Genomic DNA, 20,531 nt, shown 5'->3' on the forward strand with positions numbered 1-20,531 from the left:
GATAAGATCTCCGTCTAGGCTGAAAGAGGACATTCACCACACAAGCTTCAAAGAAATATAGGACCAGGAAGGACAAGAATGAATGAAAGCAAAAACAACCCCCGTGAACCTTGCAACTCAATTCTCCCAAACGCACATGACACTGTGGCTGGCCTGGTTTCAGGTGAGGATTCATCCCTGCAGTTTCGAGTTGTGCCTGCACTGTGTCAGAGAGGAAAGTGGATGGTGGCAAAGTGGGGCTGGTCCCTCCAGAGACCACATCCCACAAGGCAGCCAGTGACTTGCAAGCCTCCTGTCTGTTGCTGGAACGAGTGATGGAGACTTGGTCCTCCATCTCCAGCTGGGCCTGGGTGCCTACTTCATTGCTTGGCTGTACATCAATACTGAATCTAATCTGCCTCATGGACAAGCCCTGTCTCTCACAGTAGGCCTTCATCAGCTTGCCCAGTGGGGTGTATCTCTTGATCTTGAACTGGACCACAGAGCCATCCTGCCTGACCACTCTCAGGTTGATGTGGTCATTCTCTGCCTTCACTCCCTCCTTGGGCTTCTCCTTAGAAATGGCTGTGAAGGGTGCAGGCTGGCAGAGCTGTGGCGGGTAATTAGGCAGTGTGGGAGCAGACAATCATGCTTTCTGGCCACCGCTCCTCCTCGCAACTCTAGGTTGCTATCTTTGGTTAACTGTTTTTCAGTTTTGTCATGCGAGGCTGTTGTGAAAAGTGAGATAAATAGCATTTACAAAGTGCCTGGCTCAGGGTACCCCCCCATTAAATGTTAACTATTGGTTTCGTTGTTATCAGAATCTAAAGTACTGATGAGGATGCGGGAATTACTTTTTTTAAATATTAACATCCTAGAATACATCCTAGTTCGATGTGATATCTTTTAATAATTGGAGGAATCCTTTTGTCTGGTACCGAAGACCATGTAGAGTGTTAGTGGCAGGTGGAAGAATATATTTTACTCCAGCTTCCTGATTTAGATGGTATCAGCAGGCAGGCTTCTCAAAAATCCAGCCTACATCCGCCTGACACGTAGCTCCCGAGGATAGAGCCATCGATTACAAAGATAACAAAACAAATCGGGAAAAATACCTGCAACCGGATGTGTCAGTATGGTTTCTGAGGTGAAACAAACTAAGCTTTGATCTCTGGGAAGGAACAGCTACAGAAGTTCGGAGCTGGAGGGGTGTTTTGCAGGCTGGGTCTGACCAGGCGATGGAGGCCTGTCACAGTTCTGCCTCCAAGGTCTTTGTCGGGTATTTTTTGTTGTTCTTTGGTCCCAGAACTTCCTCAGATTTACATGTTGGAGATATAATTAGCTATAGACTGATTGCAAAGAATCAGCTATAATTTAAAAAATACAAATTAACATAAAATGGCAAGCATTAAAAGTTGATGTTAACTTGAAGCTCATTTATTTTTGCATCCAGATGAGCCTTATTAAGTTACTTAGTCCATCTAAACATCAGGATTTTTTTTTCTCACAAGCTGTGCTGTGATAATGTTTTACGTGCTAAACTCTGGTAATGATTTTGAAAAAATGGAGGCCCAGGCTGCTCTTGATATTCAACTTTTGGTCTCTTCCATGACCCTGAAGCTGCTATACAGTTGGGAGTATTAAAGTTCAAAATCTAAATAGGGACTTTATGTTTTCTAACAAGCTTTCAAATGGAAGTTATATTTTGACTGTTGGTGCCCTGTGGTTTTCTTCACTGTCAGCACAACCAGTAACTTTGGGCAGGTGGATGGAGCACAGACGGCAGAGGAATGTACGGAAATGTAGCAGGGCTGTGAGATGTAGTGGGCTTAAATAAGCAAATTAAGCCAATTGGCTTAGAATTATGATGGTCGGCTTTCTAATGCATATTCAGAGAGGGCTGAAAAAATGTATGAAATTTAATTGTACCATAAAGCTGTCATAAGAAAATATATACTGAATATCAAGTAGGGTAAACTTCTTCTGGAGAGTTATTCTATGAAAGTTAAAAAAATTTAAAGAATGTTATAGTTGAATAAACAACAGGAAGAAATAGGTGGTGCTGGGGAACAGCTTTCAGAACAAGAAAAAATCACACAAACATATTTAATAGGTGAAGTACATTTGATATATCATACGTATTAGCAATTTCCTCATTGAATATGTAGGAGAAGTTTGGGAAAAAGAACTTAAAAAGTGAGATTATTTTAACATTTTATAACCCAAAGGCTTAAGACAATGTGTCAATAATATTTAGATAACCATTAATTTGGTGATGCATTAGCACCAATGGATAGATTTTGTTCCTTTGTTTTGAAAATATTTCTATAAACCAGACTTAAAATGACTGAAAATTCCTGTAGTTCATCAATGAGAGGTTGCTCCTCAAATTTTAATGTGCATATAAATTACTTGGGAGATTCTTCTTAAAATTGTTTTTATTGAGGTAAAATTCACGTAACATAAAATTAATCATTTTAAAGTACACATTTCAGTGGCATTTAGTATATTCAGAATGTTGTACAGCCATTATCTCCACTTAGTTCCAAGACATCAATGCCATCAAGAAAACCTCATAGTCTTCAAACACTTAGTCCCCATTCCTCCCTCTTCCTAAGACCCTGGCAGTCAACAATCTTCTCTCTGTTTCTATGGGTTTACCTCTTCTCTGTTTTCCAAGTAAATGGAGCCATACAATATGTGATTTTGTATCTGGCGTCTTTCAGTAAAATACAGATTCTGATTCAGAAGGTTCAAGGGCAGAGCCTGGGGTTCTGCATTTCTAACATGCTCCCTGATGGTGCCAGTGCTGCGGGTGTCAGGATGGTGTTTGGGTGGAGCTGGACTCCCAGACGGAGGGGCTGCGGCCCAGTGAGGAGCAGGGCAGGCCAGAGCGTGCACTGGCTGACGTCATCGGGACAGCCAGCATCCTGAACCACTGATGGTGCTGAGGATCCCTGAGAGATCTTTCCCACAGAGCATGTAAAAACGCAGAACATGTGTACTGCCATTTATGCTTTCTTTTGTTCAATTATTTTTGCCATCCGTATCAATGGCTGACAAACTATGGCTGGGAGTCCAAGTCTAGCCCACTGTCCGTGTTTGTGTGACCTGCAAGCTAAGGATGATTTTTAGTTTCTTAAATGGTGGAAGAATAATATTTTGTGGCATGCAAATATTGTATGCAATTCAAATGTCAGTGTCCATAAATAAAGTTTTCCTGGTACACAGCCATGTTCATTTGTGTACATATTGTCTGCTTACACGTTAAAACAGCAGAGATGACAGAGACCATATGGCTGCCAAGACAAATATCTTCACTGTCTGGCCTTTTATGGATGAAGTTTGCCAACTCCTGATCTGTATGATTACTTTTCACTGCGAGTGCAGAATACAGACAGCCTATTAAGTCCTTGTGAAGAGAAAGGCATGTGAGATGAAGCACACAGAGCCACAGTTAAAATATTATCAGAAAAAATTAGCTCACACAGGTGAGTGTTACAAAGCACAGATTTTAAAGAAGTTCACATTTTCTAGTTAAAACGAAGAGCTAAACATCAGCCTTCTGCTCCTGACCAAGCATTAGAACCCTCCCCCCCTTTTTAAAAAAAAGCTATTCTTGGCCATCTATTTTGAGCCACTTCACATTTCCACGGCTGTAAAACTGTATGTGAAAATGTCGAGTGCTTTTTAAGAATGGATTTTACACTTGCCATTTCCAAGTGGAGTGGATTTACACTTCAAAAAGTCAGACACGACTTCATAATTGAATCGCACCTGATCTTTTCAAGGGCTGGGCAAGGACAGACACAGAACTAGGCTGAGTTTTTAGAGGTTGACCCTGCCCTGAATTCAAGTCCTCAAAATGAGTAACATATGGCTTGTGCAAGTAAAATGCAGGCAAGGAAGAAATACTTCCGAGGTTCAGACCAAGTTTTTGATGGAGGTTCACAATGCTAGTTCTCTTGGATTATTTTTTGGTATTTAAAAAACAATGGGCTGGATGAGCTAGGATTTACTCACATTTGATATACTCACATTTGACTGGGAAAGACTCTAGGGCAATCTTTAAGGACATGACAGTCTAAGTTTTAGAGATTTTTCTCAAATTTTCATACCTTAAAGATAAACAGACTAGAGGCCGCCATTACCAAAAGCCTAAGTCTTCCCCCAAGAAAGGTTCGGTAGAGGTTGTTGACTACTCAGAATCAACACTGGGTGATAGATATAAACACACATCTAAACTGTCACAAACATGTGATCTTTGTAGCTCTTTTGAGAAAATGGAATGTGTTTAAACCTAGTGTTCTAGGAAATATTTTTTAATATAATGAATTAGGAAGCCAAATGAAACATTTCTCTCTGACTCAGTAAAAAGCAGACAGGCAAATATTTTGGCGAAATTTGGGCTCTTTGCACCAAGGATATGCACTAATTTCAGTCTTTGAGTTTTATTTGCTTCTTAAACATTAAAGAAGGAAAATTGTACTTAAATGTTTCTAAGATAAAGTTGTAGGTACAGTATGGAGATACTATATGTAAATGTGCCCTAATGCCATTCGTTTTATCAGGGCAGCTGGGCATCTTTGTAAAATCAGAATGTGCTATGCAGGTATTCCTTCTGTTAAACCTGGTGAATGGTGTTTGGAATTCAGAAGGAGCAGAGGGAGAAAGAGGCCCAGAGAATATGGTCTCACCAGAAATGGAGAGCTGAAGTTCCACTAACACATTGTCTTCTCTTCTTTTCCTCCGAACATTCCCTATATAAAGTTTGCCAAAATGCACAGGTCTCAACAGGACCGTACTTACTTCTGACACCAACAGAAAGTTTGAGGGGCTTCTCAAAACCCCGCTGTAGTTACATAATCCACTAGAAGGACTCACAAGAATTCACTGAAACCAACTATAGTTGTGCTTATGCTTCTTATGAGGAGGGAAACAGGTTAACATCAGCCAAAGAGATGCATCGAAAAAATGCACTGATTTGCAGAGTCTGGGAGAAGCTTCTGTTGTTTTCCTGCTGGCAATTCCTGACAACACACACGGGGTACTGTCCACCAGGGAGGTTCACCTGGGTTGGGTTTTCAATGTTTTCACTGGGACGTTATTAACAGGCATGATCGGTCAATTGCCTATGGAGTTGAACTCAGTCACCAGGTTGACTGAGACCATGAGGCCCAAAGTTCCCACTCTAAATAACATGGTTGGTCTTTCTGTCACAGTCAACCCCCAACCTAAGACTGTCAAGGGTGGCCAGCCCCAACCCTACACAAAAATGCTTTATCCAATATGTCACAGGTGACCTCCCAGAAGCGAAGGGCAAAAGCCAGACCTCTCTTTGGGCAAAGCACATTTTCTAGTGTACACTTTCCTTTCAAAATAAAAGAAAAGATACTTGGACCCATTATCCCAGGGGATTGCCAGTCTTTGCGTTATTCCTTTCCTATACCTCCTTAAGCACTTTGCTTTACACTGGAGATTAGTGAATAAATGGAGAAGAATTAAGGTTTTTGTGTCTCTCACTAAGTCTCTCATCCATATCCCAAAGACAAGGATTTTTGTTTGTTTATTTATTTAGAAGATAGTAAGACCTTTCATTCTAGGTAGACAATTTCAAAGACAAATCACTGTAAAAATGTAGACCATCCATTTTTCTAAATCCATTAGGATTAGGTGTTCTATAGAAAACACAAATTAAACTTTTATCCTTTTCATTACTTACAACTGTCTGAGACTAGCTTTATTATTTCTGAAATGATAAAACATATTTATTGTAAAAATTTCAAATGATAGGGTGAAGTAAAAAAGAATAAAGGAAAACTTAAAAGACATTTCACTACTCAGAGATAACCAATGTTAATCATTTTATTTCCTTCTTATCAATATATATATATATATATATATATATATATTTAAAACTGAATTGTTCTTTTGCTGGCATTCTTGCCTGTCTTCTCCACTGGACCATGAGCTTTGGGAGAGCAGAGACCAAATAGCTTTTGTTTACCGTTGAATCACTAGCTAATTATAGCATGGTGTCTGGCATCATCTTTAAAGATATGCTTAATGAGTGGCGAACGTGCATCCAATCAGATTTTATATATACAGAAATATATATGTCTGGCATCATCATCTATACATTTATATAGGTTTTAAATATAAACCTATATAAATTTATAAACACATACATATATGAATATAAATACATTTATATAAATATATATTTATATTTACACATACCATAAATATGTAAATACATGGATTTATATATTATAAATATATACGTATATATTTATATATATATATATATATAATCTGATTAGATGCATATTCACCATGCATATATATACATATACATATAAAAATATAAGATCTATGGAGTTAGAGCTTTTTGTATGTTTTGCTTCACTTATATGTTCCAATGGTCAGTAAGCTAATAGCCAGGAGCAAATTTGTCCAGTAGCCTGGTTGCAAGTGATGGTTTATTGGCACAGAACCACACCCATTTATTTACACATTGCCCGTGGTCACTTTCGTGGTCAGCTGGCATAGCTGGGAAATGGTGGCTGGAACCACACGCGTGCAGAGCCCAAAGTATTTACTATGTGGATCTCTTTGTGACAAGTTTGCTGACCTCTGCTCTAGAACAATGTCTGTTACTTAGTGTTAGGCAAATATTTGCTGCCTGAATAAATTTAATGTGAATTTTCTGTACTGTGTATTTCTTATTAAACAATATTTTAAATATCCTATTAGTTTAAATACTTGTGTTAAATTTTATTTGCACACTAAATATATTTGACTAGTTGCCATTTATTGGGCATTTAGGATGTTTCCTTTTTAATTTTTTTTGTTGTAAATAGCAAAACAGCAAACATGAATCTGTTCCTAGGTATGCAACTATGTCAGGGTAAATACATAGAAGGGGATGATTTCTGAGTTATGGGATAATCACATTTTCACATTTCTGATATATTTTGGCAGGTTGTTCTCCAGTGAGGTAGTACCAATTTACACTGTTAGTGTACTACTCTGTAGTACCAAATACACCAGTGCATTTCCCTGTAACATGTACTGGCACTTGACATTAAGACCAGCATTTTCATTCAGGCAAGATATAAACATGGAAAAAAAAGTCAGATGGCAATCAGATGACTTCCAAACTCTTTTGGTGATAAAACTGCCTTGTCCTGCCACAGTGATGGAGATATAAATGGCTTTCACTTGCCAGATTAAAAGCCTGGTGGTGTCCTTGATTACATTTACATTTATCACTAATTCCCTGAGCTCCCAAACACAGGGGAAAGATCATTATGATAATGAAGGCAGCTATTTTTAAACAAATGTATGCACGTACATTTTTGGAAGTAGAGATGTTACGTGCTTCTTTAGAGAGTAAAACATGCTTCGCGCCATTCATTTGTTCAAGGCACAACTTTATATCCACAATAAAATAGAACAGAAATAGAAATAAAATAAAAAATTGTTTAAAAATAAGGGTCATTTCACCTGTAGAAAAAAGAATGAGGTGGCCATCCAATTTCTGGGCACTCTGATGGCAGCTAAAGGGTGTGTGTACGGAGACTTCTTTGAGAATTTGATTCAGGAGTTCACGACAATGAAAGCCAGGATGCCTGCTGCAGTCCTGCCTTCCTCCGTGGAGCCTTGCCCGGCTGTCTTGCAGAGAGGTGTGTTTGAGTAAATGCCTAGCTGCAGAGTGGGGGCTGAGGCGGTGGAGCCATCCTGTTCTCCTCAGCTTTTTTGGAAAGCCAGCTGGAAGCTGAAATGAGGCTGCATTAGCAGTGCCCCATGAGGGGGCTGAGGGTTAAGTTCCTAGACTCTAATGCTAAGCTTCCAATGCTTTAAACCTTCTGTCAGGAAGATTACTGACCTTCATTCTGATGCAAAGCAAAAGTTAGCGGGTTGAGTAGTAAAATTTCAGACCTCTTAGTCACAGATGAAAGTAGTTATTCAGAAGGAAGAAACGCTTGCTTCTGAGCTGAACTGAGGGAATAACTTCATTGTGCAGAAAAGGGTGCTCTTGCCCTTCCGTTTAATGACTAAGGCTACAGATGCACAGAGCAAAATGGTGTGTAATGGAATTTCGGTAGCTGGGAAGCAGGTAGGGTACCATGAAGAAGTCAAAGGGAATAAAAGCATAATGTCTCACTGCATGGCCTCAGTACATGGCTCTCTGGCACCCAGCTATTCTGTTCTCCACTGGATGGACTCAGCAGAAAATAAAACAGGGGTTTGGAAATCAGCTGGTGAACAAGACGATGAAGTAATAGCAACAAGGCTCTTCAGAGCTGGAAATCTTTTTTGAGCCATTGCCGCAGCTCAAAGGCCCCCAGTAGATGCTCCAGCCTTTTTTTTTTTTTTTTAAATCCTCCCCTGAAGACATCCTTTCATTGCCTTTTAGAGAGAGAGAGGAAGGGAGAGAGAGAAACATCAGTGCAAGAGCGAATCATTGATTGGTTGCCTTTTATAGGTGCCTGGACAGGAAATGAGACCCGCATCCTTTTGTTATGGGATGATGCTCCAGCCAATGGGACCACACCAGCCAGGGTACGTAAGGAAGCTCCAGCTTTTGTGAGGTGAATGTCTGAGTTACATAGTAAGAGTCAACGCCTCCCTAGAAAACTACAAATAGCGCACAAGAAAAATTGTCTTCCCTATTTCGACTTTGCAACGGATTTTTCCTTGTTTCACTATGCAAATATTTCCCCCAACTTATGTATTAAGAGAGGAGAAATATGGTTAAAAAAGTAAAACTGACTATACCTCTATCGATAACCTGCATCCAGGAAACAATTGTCACTACCTGCAAACACTGTGCTTTATAGATCAGACATCACAGGATGACTTCATTTCCGTTTTACTTATGATTGTCTACATAGTAGAACACAAGAGAGAATGTTAGCAACCATCTGGAAATTTCGTCAATGGAAATAGGGGATATTCTGTAACATATCTGATGTGTGCAGCTGTATACAAACCCCAAGTTAGCTGGATAATTGCCATCTTTGTTTTCAGCTTCCTCCTGGTTTCTTTTACAAATTACAATTGACAACTGGAACTTAACCAGGAAAGAAAATCCATGTGATTACTGATTAGATTACTCAGGAATAGGGAATATTTATTTGTTAAATGACTTCCACAGGTTATTTGCTGAACGACAGCTACTAAACTAGAGCTCCTAAATGAGGATTATTGACTATAAGTCTTGGGTTCCATGCATTAGAAACACAAGGGCATCACAGAGGAGTGGATTATCATTTTAGTACAGAGTAGATGGTGGGTGTATGGGAATCTCTCATTTAATTTTGTTTTTTTGGGAATGCTTTATTTTAATGAGATGCAGGTCCTGGGCAACCATTCAGTTACTTTGTTGTTAATTCCTCAGACAGTTGACAATGGCTGGTTATACCCTAAAGTAGCAAAAGTCAATTTAATTACTGTATAGGAGCTTTATTGTGATTGATTTTTTGGGGCAACATCTGCCTTTTTTCAGCTTCTGTTTTTTCCAGGCTAAAATTGAGGTGGCCCAATTCTTTGAGTAGAATATTCTTACCTCCATGAATGCCATTATGTAGTAGAGAAGATTCCAAATGACTTTCAAAGACTTTTGTTCCTGACCTTCAATGTTCCCTCAGCTCACCACCAAATGGAGGTGAAGTCACCTTTCTGCGCTTGTCAGGCTTTTCAATTTTCACCTGAACGTTAACTCTATCCCTCGCTCAACTGTCTGCTCGAGTCCAAGGATCCGTCCCGCACTGACAGTGTGAAGTAGCCGTGCTTTAGTTCTGAGGAGTGCGACACGAAGTTTGCTGCTGTGTTCCCCGGGCCCACAGAAGGCACGTTCCAGGGCTCCCCGTGGGTGCCTAAAACTGCAGACAGTACCGAGCCCTGCATATGCTATGGTTTTTTCCCTGTATATACCTATGATACAGTTTAATGCATAAATTAGGCACAGTAAGAAATTAGCAATTACTACTAATAAAATGGAACAATTATCACAATATATTGTGATAAGAGTTACGGTGATATCTGTGTTTCTCTCTCTCTAAAAATATCTGACTGTACTGTGCTCACCCTGCTTGTGCTGACGGGCGATGACACAGTGCCTGCCCGTGGAGATGAAATGTGGTGAATTGGCGTAGACATGGTGACGTAGCATTAGGCTACGGTGGGGGTGACTTGAGCACAGCACTGCCACACTGGGGCAGTTGCTCTGATAACCAAGAGGACTACCAAGTGAGTTATGGGGGTGCATCCTATGCAGCGCGAGTACACTGGACAAAGGGGTGATTCACCCATTCCTGCGTGAAACAGAGTGGGACACATGGGGTTTCCTCATGCCACACAGAAGAGTGCACGATTTAAAACTTAAGAATTGCTTATTTCTGGACCAGGGCTGACTGTCTGTTACAGAAACCATGGAAAGTGGAATTGTGAACAAAGGGGGACTACTGTACATTACCTCTCAAAAGCTCAGTTGAGATCAATAGTGTTCACAGAGGGTTATATGAAGACTATGTGGTTTAAAAGTCTCCTAGGTAACCCCAAAATATCCTGAGCTAAAGCCAGGCCTGCATAAACCTATGAACTTGAACTGATTCATATTGGCCCCTTGCAGATTTGTTTTTTATTGATTTGATGTTGGATTTGTGCTATCACCAGGGTAACCCACTATCATGGTTTGTCCCAGATAGTTTTGGTTTTAGAACTGAGTGTTCCCTGTCCCAGGAATCTTCCTGGTCCCAGACAAACCTGAACAGCAGGTCACGCTACCAGCCAGTCACACATCCCCAAGAAACTCACCTGCACATCTCATGTAAGGCTGTGATGATCTTTATATGAACTCTCAGGAAGTATTTTCTTTGGTCTTTGTTTTTCCTCAGCAACTCTATATTTAACCAAGCATCTTAAGATTACTGTGAATTGTAGAAGTGATAAGTTTACTTTCTTTTGCATTGAAAAAAAAAAGAGAGCCAAATTTATGGCCCTGCTAAGGAATTCCTTTTTTTTGTATTAGCCACATGCTTGGCTCCATTTTATGTCATTTCCCTTGGTTTCTTTATTTTTTAAAATTTCTTTATCCTCTTCCTGCACCTCTAATACGTTAACTTGTATTTACATATTCATGAAAACTGGTTTTGGTGCTTTTTTGTTAAAGAGGAGGGATAAATAAAAATTGCTACGTTTCACCACAAAAGTAGCGTTGTGGGCCAGATTTTCCAAGAAGAGACTCTGACGAGGAAATCTGTATGCGGGAAGTTTATTAGGAAGTGCTCTGGAGGGCCCCAGAGTGAGGGGAAGGGAAGGGCCAGGACGGAGAGAGGAGGTGGCTGCTGCGGTTACAACAAGGCTTTAGCCAGCCCCAAGGGGCCTCTGGAGCTGGGACGGCCCTTCAGAGTTTCCTGGGCTTGGGCTGGTCCTTCCGTTCCCTCCCCGCTTCCCTGAGCTGTGGCAAGTTGGCTGACCCAGGAAGACGTGAGACTTTGGGGGAGGAGCTCTCTCCGGCTGAGGGCAAATCTCTGGGAGGTCAGACAGTGGACGCTGTCAGGCAGCAGCAGGCCCGAAGCTCAGACTACGGATCTGCCACGTGTCACAGTGCCCTCCACCAGGAGCCTCTGTGCCCCTCCAGGGTACCGCCTCCCCCACCCCGTGACTGAATGGCTGGTGGAGTAGGAAAATGAGCAGGGGAGTGTCAGCGCTTTGTCTGTGAAATAAGACAATGCCTTCGTTGCAGAATTTTTGTGAAGATTAATCATATATATATATGTGTGTGTGTGTGTGTGTGTGTGTGTATAAATATATATGACATCACAGAGTGTGCCACCTAGTAGACACTGAATAAATGGTAACCACCCTCATTTGTCTCTCTCTTTCTACCTGGGCCTAATGAATCAATATATGCTGAGCAGATCATTGTACTTGATGATTTGACTGTATGTGAAGGTAGTTATAGCAGAAGGTTAGTTTAGGAAAAGAAAACAAAGACAATTTAAAACATGCATGTCCTAATACTGTTATAAATTTATAGCCTTTTCTAACAAATTAATAGCGAAAGAAGAATGCCAAAATTTTCTAGGTAGATTATTTGAAAGTCTCTATGACAGGATTATTCGTGAGTCCCATGAGGCCTCAGGAGGAGGTATACGGGAAGCCAGAGGGGCAGGTGCCAAGGTGGCGGGCAGCTTTGATACTTTTCAGGCTGTAATTGGATTCCTTCCACTGTGAGCATTCCTATGACCTACTTTTTTTTTTTTTTTTTTTTGGTCAGGCACTGTGAAAGCAAGAGACCAAAAATAGAAAAGCAGAAGACGAGAATGGGGGTTAAGCTAAATGAAAGAATTTAAAGAAGGGGAGACTNTTTTCTAACAAATTAATAGCGAAAGAAGAATGCCAAAATTTTCTAGGTAGATTATTTGAAAGTCTCTATGACAGGATTATTCGTGAGTCCCATGAGGCCTCAGGAGGAGGTATACGGGAAGCCAGAGGGGCAGGTGCCAAGGTGGCGGGCAGCTTTGATACTTTTCTGGCTGTAATTGGATTCCTTCCACTGTGAGCATTCCTATGACCTACTTTTTTTTTTTGGTCAGGCACTGTGAAAGCAAGAGACCAAAAATAGAAAAGCAGAAGATGAGAATGGGGGTTAAGCTAAATGAAAGAATTTAAAGAAGGGGAGACTGTCTTAAAGCTAAAACATTTAAGAGCAAGACAAGGTAACTATCAATAGTGATACACCTTTAAATAAAATACTTCTGAGGCTAAGTATTAAACAATCTTGAGGGGAAACCCAGAAAATAATGCTGAGGTAAAAGCAAATAGAAAATTTAAAACAAAAGAAATTAAAAACAGCACAGAAATATTTCAAATTCTTTTAAACAACTATAGCCGGAACATTACATAAATGTATGACCAGCAGAATTATTTTATAAATTACAGTTCAAAGACATAGAAAGTAAGACCAAAAATGATCTACTTAAATTGATGACCATAAAGAAGCCATTTAAGTATATTCATCTTATTATTTTCAAATTCAATGTCTGGTCCTTTAAGAAGTCATTTGGTACATAGCATGTAAATGTACCTAGAAAATGTGAATGAAGAATCACTGAATGATGGTATAATGCTATTATGTTCAATTCCCTGAGAAGATGTTTGGGGATTGTCAGGGCAGTTAGAAAATTGAACTCGTCTCCACCACCGTTATACCTCTTACCCGTGATTCAGAAAAGAAGCTTGTGGTTGTAAAGAAATATTTAAAATATTATGTGCAGATTGTCATTAGTCACTTGGGATACTTATTAAAGGCACTTATTCTTGGAGTTTTCTCTAGTCTACTGAATCAGAATAGCTGAAGGCTGGGCCTGGGAATGTGCATTTTAACAGATGCGACAGGTTATGCTGGTGTCCACTAAAGCCTGAGAACCACTGTTCTGAACGACAGTCCTAGTCACATTGGACTGGGGAGGAGAACACTCTTGGCGACACACTGGGTCCACAGAGTCACACAGAGCAGCTGTGGGTCAGGGAACAGGTCTTTAACACTTACCTTTGAAAAATCTTCTGTCTCCAAGCTGAAATTGACACAGAAAGAGAAAATCACACAAGGATGCTTATCCGATATGTAGACAACTCAATAGAAAGAAGGGTTAACATGATAGATGATAGCATTAAAACTCAAAAGGATCTTGACAGGCTGTGAAATAGGATTGAAATCAAGATGTTGAAATGTAATACGGATAAATGTAAAATCCTATGTGTGGGTTGACAACAAAAATTCACCACACAAGGTCAAGATCCACAAAAACCACTTGGTAAGAGCTCATGAATGAGGACCCGGGAGATCCTGCTGACTCGTTTCGACAGAAGCGACCAGAGTGAAGATGCTGCTAACAAAGCTGAGACAATATGAGGCTGTGTCGGTGGAGAGACGCTGAGTGGGGGAGGCTGTCTTGAGTTTCCCAGCCTGGGCAGGGCGCGCTCCTTCCTGGATGCACGCTTCCAGGAGAATGTTGGTGGACCAGAGCCCCACCAGAGGAAGTGGCCAGGATGAGAACATCTCATAATTATGTTACAAGGTGGGGGCTGGGGGTGACTGAGATGTAACTGAGAGATTTAAAAGGGATCTTGCCTTTTCAAATATTGGAATGTATCTATCATTTACAGTAGGGAAAATCACCGAATACAGGAGACAGCGAGACCTTCAGGACGCTAGAGCTGGAAGGGTTGAGTAGGGCCGAATAGACCAGACAATTGTTAAGAGAATAACTGAAAAAAGGAGATAATTTTGTAGAAAGCCATTTCAGCTGAATAGATGATGCAGAAGACTAGTTGGAAATTAGAGAGGGAGTGAGTGGCAGATACACGGGGGCCACATTTGTAGACCAGAGGTTCTAGAATTTTGGCAGAGAAGAAAGGGGAAGAGTGGATGAATTCCTAGAAGAGTCACCAAACTGAACTGTAATTTTGTTTTATGGATAGAGAACTCCTGTGGGTATTTGATGGAGTGACTGGATTTAGGTTTGAGATTTACATCTATTATCCAGCACAGTATTAACATGCTGTTCCTTTTCACTCTCAGGAGTATTCTGGTATGGTCCGTAAATCTCATGGTGTTCAGTATAGAAGGGTGAGGGAGGTGAGCCAGTGGAGAGAGCATGAGCTAGGAGGTTTGTTCGTGAGCGTGCACAGTGAGGGAGCAAGTCTGGCCAGGTCTTGGCTGGGCAGCAACAGCTGGGCTGGGGATGTGGTCGGACTAGGGAGCTCTGGGCAGGTGCTGTGGATCCAATGGCTAGAGGCCAAGTCCAGAACTTGGCTGGATCCAGCAGGGCTCTGACATTCTGTCTGGCAGTGATGGAGCCTTCTGCATTTCAATAGAGGATTCTCTAAAGGAAAAGGAGGGCTTCAGGGCTCCAGTGGATGTGGGCAAGAAACACAATCTGGGGCTTCGAAGGCCAGCTTCAAAGTCCATTGTTTTTCAAAGCATGCTGCCAGCGCTCTCCTCTGAGCTGGGCTTTCTCTCTCCTGAGTGGAAAGGGAAAGATCTTGCTTCATTAGCAAAAGGCAAAAAGTGGAAACCTATTCAACCAGAGTGAGACGTGTAAGTCTAAACCTCGAAACCATGATAAATATACCGTCAGGGAGGGCTGCAGACACTGTACTTTTCTGTGAGCGCACATTTAATAGGCCCATGGATTTGCATGTCCTGCAGAATTCCCACTCACAACAGGCAGACATAATGCCCTGGGCTTTCAAATGCAAGGGAACCCGGGCTACCAGCTGTCCTTTTAACTGTTCTTTTAACAGTCAAACTGTTCTTTGGACTCTTTGGGGCTATATTTCCTTCTCTAGCATGAAGGATAGATGGTGATGTTACATTCTCATCTGTGGTTAAGACACAGGCATTGCTGTCAGAAACTGGTGGAAGCTTATTTCTATTACTATTTGTTCTTTGCCTTTGGGCAAATGACTTCATGTATCTGATCTCAGTGTTCTCATATGTAGAATGGGAATAATGGCAGTACTTCCTAAATTTGCCATGGGGATTAAATGGGGTAGCGAATAGAAAGTGATGAGCGTGGTTAGCCTGCTACATAATTAGTGTTAATAAATAGTGCCTTTTGCTATTTTTACTCTAATTACACTGCCTAGGGGTGAGATGTGTGAGGAAAGCTCAGTGTAGCCAGGGAGTGCTTCAGTTTGGGCCCTTCAGTTCACACTTCCTGAGCACTTTTAAGTGCATGAAGGGACTTTGTTCTTCAAGAAAGTCACTTATCAGTAATGAGCTTTGCGCTGTTCTTGTCTAGTGGGTTTCGTCTGTGCACTTTGAGTGAACCTCACTTGACTCCCTAGTGACATGGCCGTGGACTTTTTGAATAATATTGAATAATAACAATAGTGGGAAAACAGCATTCCCTGAATGTTATAACTCACACGGACAGTGCTTAACAGTTGACCAATGCCCTCAAGCAAGATGTATGTGTGTGTTTAAGGATATTTTCCTCATCGTAGTAGTCACGTGGCTGTGGGTGGAGCACATGTTAATTGCTGATGAGAATAGGCAAAATTACACTCTGCTTTTTAATCTTCCATGATTTTTTTTTGGAGAGAGTCATGGACTCAGATTTGGTGGAAAATTTATTCTGTGGTGCATGTCAGAATTGCAGATTCGTTAAAAGCTGTTAAGTCCTTCAACCTTGGAATTAATAATTTTTACCATTTCTTTTTACTTTTCTTAGCAGTAGAAGTGATGCATTGGCCATCAGCCAGCATTGACAGCTTTAGAAGTGACTGCCTTGTCTTTCTCCCCTCCCTGCTCCCTCAGACATTTATTTGGCTTTTATTGTGTGCAGCTAAGTGTTGAAATATACAGCACAATGTGCTTTAAAAAATACCTGAATTTAAAATATTTCTGCTTATTGTTACATGCCTTTCCAGCTAGCCTGATTTTTTTTCTCTGTGAGTTTAGTTTGTGGGTCTGGAGCCAATTTACATAACTGATGAGAGCAAGCCTAGATCGTTTGTGACCCATTTTTGTCAGTAGTTTTTCTCCCCCTCGTCTGCTAACATGGCAATTACGATAGTTTACGCTAGCCTGGCTAATGAACTTCAGATTTGAATCTCAGGGAACTGTAGGTGTGAGGTTTTCAGAAACACTTAGAATCATTGAGTCTGAGTTCTCTCACCTGGGGAATGATGGTATTAACATTTTACTAAAGTATATGATGAGAGATGTATTTTGTAATTCTTGATCTATGGCTTTTTAAGGCCAGAACTTCAGCCTGTGTACTTTTTAAAAGCGAAATACGACGAACTTGATAATAGAGATTTCTGGGCCGTCCTTGACATTCCTTTATTAATGACAACACTGGCAGTGACGCCAGTAGAAAATAGATGAAAAAAGACTCATAACTATAACGGCATAATAATTAACATGTCACTCGAGGTCCTTTGGCATTATAGTTTGAGGTAATAATGAAAATGTCACTTCCAGTTAGTCTATCATTTATTAAGAAGAAGTAAATGAAGTTCTCAAAGTACAGGTCAAGATTAATAGGTGTTCCTTGAGCCCTTAGCTGCAGGGCCATTTTAACTTTAGTTTGGTGCAAGAAGCCACCCTGTCACTGTCTTCCTCTTGCTGCTGCTCGCTGGTTCACGTGCCTGTTGTGCATTCTGCCTGTTCGTGCGGCCTGTAAACTGAGCGTGGGCCTTGGGGCCAGTCACACCAGGAGTGAAATCTAGGGTGGCGGACTTATAATTTGTGTGACGCGCTTAACTGTTGCGAGTCTGCTTTCTAAAATGTAAAATGAAAGTAGCAATACCTTGCTCAGTGTGGTTGCGAAGATTAAATGTTGCAAAACCAGATATAACACACTGGGAACATTTATTCAGTGCCTCCTCCAGGCTTTATCAAAATCAAGAGTTGTAACATTGACACAGTCTAACAATCTAATCCACGGTCTTTATTCAAATATTGTCAGTCTCCAAGACCGGCATACCTCAGATACCTTTCCAGCTGTTAGATTTAACAGTGAACCAAACAGGGTGATGCTCCTGTTCTGTCAGCGCTCCATATATTCCATTCGCAGGACTATTCATTTGCGTGTGTGTGTGTGTGTGTGTGTGTGTGTAAGTTCAAGTTTCAGTCTGATACTGTTACTGACTGAGTGTTTGTGCTCCCCTCCTATCCCAATTTGTACGTTAAACTCTTCACCCCAGTGTGATGGTGCTTGGAGATGAGGCCTTTTAGAGGTGATGGGGTCAGGAGGGCAGGGCTTTTGTCTTATGGAATTAGTCCCTTTGTAAGAAGAGACACTGGAAAGCTAGCTTTCCCTCCTTCTCTCTGCCACGTGAAGACGCAGCAAAAAGGTGGCCATTTAAAAGCCAGGAAGAGTGCCATCTCCAGAACCTGGTTATACTGGCACTCTCAACGTGACTTCTATCACCCAGAGCTGTGAAAAAATAAATCTTTCATACATAGGGTGTTTAAGTCACCCTATCTATGACTTTTTTTTTCTAGACAGCCCCCAAAGACTCAGATGGATAGCATACTCCTTCTGCTTAGAAAAATTCCTTTAACATTGCTTACAAAATAGGTATGCAGGCAATGGTTTTTCTCAGTTTTTTTTCAATATTTAAAAAAATTTCTTTATTAGAGAGAGGGGAAGGGAGGGGAAGAGAGAGAGGGGGAAAGAAACATCAATGCCAGAAAGAAACATCAATTGCTTGCCTCCCATATGCCCCCCAACTGGGGACCGAACTCACAACCGAGGCATGTGCCCTGACCAGGAATTGAATCCACAGCCTTCGGTTTTGGGGATGACACTACAGGCAAATGAGCCACACCAGCCAGGGCTCTCTCAGTGTTTATTTATTTGAAAAGTATATTGCTCCTTCATTTCTGATAGATAGTTTCTCTGGGTATCAAATCCTTTTGTCTTCAGCACTTTAAACAAGTTACTTTCTTGCCTTCTGGTCTGCACAGGCACTGATGAGAAGTCTACTGTATTTCATCTTTGTTCCTTTGTATGTAGTATATCTTTTTTTCTTGGGCTACATTCAAGGTTTTGTTTCCTCTTTTCTTTTCAGCAGTTTGAATATGATATACTTATGAGTAGTGCATAAGGGGAATAGAAGCCTTATCTTCCTTATAAGCATCAGGAGTGAGCCATCAAGAAGTTCCCCTGCTGTTTGACTCATGTTGGTCCTTTACCTATGCGGCTCTTCTATCCTGAGTCCTCAGCAAACCCTACTCAGATTTTAGGAGCTACTCAATCTTATCTCCATGTGACCTTCATTGAAGATGATGAGTACCATGTGGTACTTTCTTCACTTCCAAAGTCTATCCTTTCACTACAAACTGTTCTACACAAAATCGATTCTCTTTCCTGTGAAATGATTTCAAAATGCTTCACCATTCATGGCCTTCCTTTAAAAATCAGCCCATTATTTTTTTGGTTCCTTTGTTTTCATATATTGTCAAGTAAATCCCTTCAAGTCTTTCCTCTATTAGTATGATACATTTTTTCTACTCATGTGGCTACTTTAATTAGATTGCTTTCCTTCTTAATGGGTGACTTTAGGGTGAGGGAATGAAAGTAGGTATGAGCCACACTCAGAAGGATCCCATGCTTGGTTTTATGTTCTGCTGTTGCTATCTTGAAATTCTCAATCACATTTAAATAAAGGACTCCACGCTTCCATTTCACACTGGGTGGCTCTGAAAATTATGTGTGTGCGTCCTTGGTTTGAGATTAACCTTTTGGTTGGGAGTTTGAATAGCCAGAATATAGTATAAAGGTATTGGGTGTCTTGGGCAGATAGAAAGGAGAATGCAAGGAGGCAAAGCCCATCCTGAGGCAGCCAGTCTAAACCACTGTTCTTCAGGGCATTTCATTTATGTGTTATATATGAAAAGGCATTAATAATCACATTTCAGAAAAGTGTCAAAAAAGTCAAATAGCTTTTCTTGGGCCAGAATGTCTGTCTTTTTAAAAAAAATTTAAGTATTGTTCAAGTACAGTTTTCTGCTCTTTACCCCCATCCCAGGCTACCCCCCACCCCCCCGCCCTTCCCTGCTCTCTGCTGTCTCCACCCCCCCCTTGTTATTGTCCATGTGTCCTTTATACTAGTTCCTGAAAACCCTTCCCCACTTCCCCAGAAATTCCCTCCCCTCTCCCCTCTGGTCACTATCACCCTGTTCTCAATTTCAGTGTCTTTGGTTATATTTTGCTTGTTTGTTTGTTTTGTTGATTAGATTCCTCTTAAAGGTGAGATCACATGGTATTTGTCTTTCACTGCCTTGCTTATTTCTCTTAGCATAATGCTTTCTAGTTCCTTCCATGCTGTTGCAAAGGGTAGGGGCTCCCTTCTTTCTACTGTGTAGAATTTCATGGTGTAAATGTACCATAGTTTTTTGATCCATTCATTTACTGGTGGGTACCTTGGTTGCTTCCAACTCTTGACTATTGTACGTTGTGCTGCTATGAACACTGGGGTGCATAGGTTCTTTTGGATTGGTGTTTCAGGAGAACGTCTCAGTCTTCAATTTGGTGAGCAGCACTGTGACTAACCCAGATGGGATGTCACCTGCAGCATTTCCAAAACTCATTGAACTGTGGCTACTGGTTTGTAGGAACAAGTTTTGGGGTCACAGTTTTGGAACACAGTTTGACAAATGGGGGCAACATTGCAGGCTCCCAGGGCAAGGAGACTTGCTCCTATCAGTAGCTTTGGGAACTAGACTTGTGGATGAAGGAATAGGAAGGGTCAGTATTCTCTACTTGTAGACCAGAAGTATCGTTGTATGTGACCAGTCTGGGATCGGCTTTATCCCCATTTCTACATGCAGACACCTCCTGGATCACATCTTTCCTTACTGTCCTCTTTACAACTGCCCTTCAACTTATATCTTAGTCAATTTTACCCTAATGAAAGATGACTGACTGTTAAATCATGTGTATATATCTGCAGTGTGCATGTCCTCATTGGAAACTTTGGAGGGATATTCTTTAAGGGACAAAACAAATAAAGAATGG

At 41.0% G+C, this 20,531-nt stretch overlaps 1 pseudogene; it reads right to left on the bottom strand.

Annotated features, from left to right (window-relative positions):
* Nucleotides 1–206: 206 nt before the first annotated feature.
* On the bottom strand, nucleotides 207–10,146 carry LOC118995216 (small ubiquitin-related modifier 3-like; annotated as a pseudogene).
* Between the last annotated feature and the right edge of the window lie 10,385 nt (nucleotides 10,147–20,531).

The sequence above is a fragment of the Sturnira hondurensis genome, unplaced genomic scaffold (assembly GCF_014824575.4).
Source record: "Sturnira hondurensis isolate 20B ecotype Veracruz unplaced genomic scaffold, ASM1482457v3 Scaffold0009935, whole genome shotgun sequence".
Classification (NCBI taxonomy): domain Eukaryota; kingdom Metazoa; phylum Chordata; class Mammalia; order Chiroptera; family Phyllostomidae; genus Sturnira; species Sturnira hondurensis.